Source organism: Rhagoletis pomonella, unplaced genomic scaffold, assembly GCF_013731165.1.
Source record: "Rhagoletis pomonella isolate Grant_MI unplaced genomic scaffold, Rhpom_1.0 Rhpom_scaffold_00001, whole genome shotgun sequence".
Classification (NCBI taxonomy): domain Eukaryota; kingdom Metazoa; phylum Arthropoda; class Insecta; order Diptera; family Tephritidae; genus Rhagoletis; species Rhagoletis pomonella.
Genome location: NW_023458555.1, coordinates 85669633 through 85672853, shown reverse-complemented (window position 1 = coordinate 85672853; position 3221 = coordinate 85669633).

Below are 3221 nucleotides of genomic sequence, written 5' to 3'. Positions count from 1 at the left end.
TGACTTCTGGATTTCGGCCCTTTAGCTGCAATACACTCCGCGCAGTTAGCAATCCACTCTGCGACCAATTTCCGACAACCAACCCAATAGAACCTCTGCTTAACCTTCTCCAGGGTCTTCGTGATTCCCAGGTGCCCTCCACTAGGACCATTGTGGAACTCCTTGAGTACATCCGGAATTCTTACCCTTGGAACTACTATCAGGTTGCGGGAGCACTGGTCATCTTCGCTTTCCCATACCCTATGCAAACAGCCAGATATTAATTTTAAGCTGTTCCATTGTGCCCAGTACGCCTTTGCGATGGGGCTTTCCGCTGCCATTTGCTCCTTAGTTGGCCTTCTGTCCACCTCCAGTCCATGCATCAAAAGCTCCAGATCTGGATCTTCCTGCTGGCACTTTCGTAGCTGTTCTTCCTTTCACTCTTCCGCTGGGGTTATTGTCATTAGACGGACGTCTATAATGTTCTCTTTTCCCTCAGCTTTTGAGCAGTGTTTACATTCCAGGCTACATGGTCTGCGGGACATGGCATCAGCATTACCGTGGACACTTCCCTTGCGGTGCTCAATAGCGAAGTCATAACTTTGCAGTCTCTCAATCCACCGAGCTAGCTGTCCTTCTGGATTCTTAAACTGTAGTGGCCACTTCAGCGCTGCATGGTCCGTTCGAACTCGGAAACGTTGCCCATAGAGGTACTTGTGGAAATGTTTGACGCACTCCACCAACGCTAGTAGTTCTCTCCGAGTTACGCAGTAGTTCCTTTCTGGTTTTCCAATCGACCGGCTATAGTAGGCAACCACCTTCTCCTGCCCATCAATTACCTGCGACAGTACGCCTGCTATAGCATAACCACTAGCATCCGTATCCAAAATAAACTTTCCACCTGGAACGGGATACGCTAGCACAGGTGCAGTACATAGTCGTTCCTTCAGAGTCTGGAAAGCCTCCTCCTGCTCCTTGTTCCACTCGAAGGCTCTACTTTTCCTAGTGAGCTCGTGGAGGCTATTAGCAACGCTGGCGAAATTCGGAACAAATCGGCGGTAGTAGGTGCATAGCCCAAGAAAACTCCGTAGTTCGTGCAGGTTTCTAGGTCTTTGCCAATCCTTTACTGCTTCTATCTTTTCCTTCGCAGTACAGACGCCCTCTGTTGTCACCTTGTGCCCTAAGTAGTTCACCTCCTTCCTGAACAGAGAGCACTTTTTAGTACTTAGCTTCAGACCAGCGCCAGCTATCCTCTGGAAAACTTCTTCCAAATTGTTCAAGTGTTCCTCAAAGCTTTTACCCAATACGATAATGTCGTCTAGATACACCAAACATGTTTTCCAATGCAGTCTTTTGAGCACATGGTCCATAAGTCGTTCAAAAGTGGCAGGAGCGTTGCATAATCCAAAGGGCATCACCGTGAATTGCCACAGACCGTCTCCAACGCTGAAAGCTATCTTCTCCTTATCCTCGTCACTTACCTCCACTTGCCAATAACCGCTCTTTAGGTCGAGTGTTGAGAACCACTTTGTTCCAGTCAACGAGTCCAGAGTGTTATCGATCCTGGGAAGAGGATAGCTGTCCTTTTTCATCACATCGTTTAGTTTACAGTAGTCTACGCAGAACCGCATTTGACCATCCTTCTTCTTCACAAGTACTACCGGCGAACTCCATGGACTCACTGATGGTTCAGTCACACCACTCTCGCTCATTTCTTTTGTTATTTGGCTAACAGTTTCACTTTTGGCAAGCGGAACACTCCGAGGAGCTTGACGGATTGGCCTTGCATCGCCAGTATCAATGCGATGTTTCACGACGTTAGTCCTGCCTGGTTTGTCGCCATCCTTGTCGAATATGTTGGAGTATCTTCGAAGAAGTTCCTTAGCCTTGTGCTGGTATTTTTCTTCCAACCCTTCCGTCCATGCATTAATGTCTTCCGCAATGTCGTTCTCGCCAATGGAATCGCTTTCAGGTAATGTTTCGCAGTTGAAGATTGCCTCTACCTCTCGACATTGCCCCAGTACAGTTCCTCTTCGGAGTTTGACTGGTGATTTGAACTCATTGAGCACTCGAACTGGGATGCGTCCATCCTTTTGCATCTTAGCCAGGGTTTTACCAATAATTACGTCCGGTGTAGAATTTTGTGTTGCTTCAACAACCCACAATTTGTTTGTCCCACAATCTCCATCAATCTTTGCCCACGCAACTGCTTCTGATTTCGGTGGAATCTGCTCGCTTTCCTCTAGGATCACTCGCTTGCTGCTGTACGGATCATCATACCCAAACCTAAGGGGCACTTCCATGTTGTCGTACTTCATGATCCTGTTCTTCGTGTCGATTTTTATACCTTGATCAAATAAAAAGTCTAATCCAATGATGACTTCATCCATAATCGCCGCGACTATGAACTTGTGTAACACCGTCACATTCCCTATTGCGACTTGGCATGTTACCTCTCCTACAACTTGGGTGTCCTCAACAGTTGCTGTCCTCAACCTTGCTCCAGGTAATGGCCTTACCTCTTTAGTGACCAAATCAGATCGAATGATGGAATGTGATGCGCCCGTATCCACAGTTAGTACTCGCTCATGTCCGTCCACATATCCACCAACAGTAACGTTGCCCGCTTTTCTGCCAATTCGCGAGACGGAGATTATGGGGCATTCAACTGCGGGAGCCAGCGTGCGCCCCTTACTGCTGGCTCGTTTTAGTTTAACGACTGATTGGAGTCGGCTTCGTCTCCTTCAGCCCTGCGTTTGCGTCCTGCTGAATGGTTGAGCCCACTGGAACTTGTGCTGCAATCGCGGGCGAAGTGGCCTGGCTTTCCACATTTAAAACATTTGCCAGAGCCATGCTTTTTCTCGCCCAGCAGTTGGATAATCTTCTTCAGCATTTCATTTGCCTCTTCCGGTGCTTCCACTTCCACACGATGTGCTTTGTAGGCTGGTCTACTTAGGAGCGCCGCCGTTTCACGCGTCTGAGCATACGAGACGGTTTCAGCAAATGTTGCCTTTGGATTCGCGTACGTCTCTCGCTTGGTATACATGTCCCGCATTCCGTTGATGAACCTCTGGATTTTTACCCTTTCAAGGTGCTCACCAGATGCGTCTCCAATTGCCAAATGAGCCAGCCTTTCAATCTCAGAGGCGAATTCCTGTAAAGTCTCGTTGGATTTCTGGCAGCGATTCTCCAGCTCCATCTGGTAAATCTGTCTCCTGTGCTCGCTACCATAACGTCTTTCC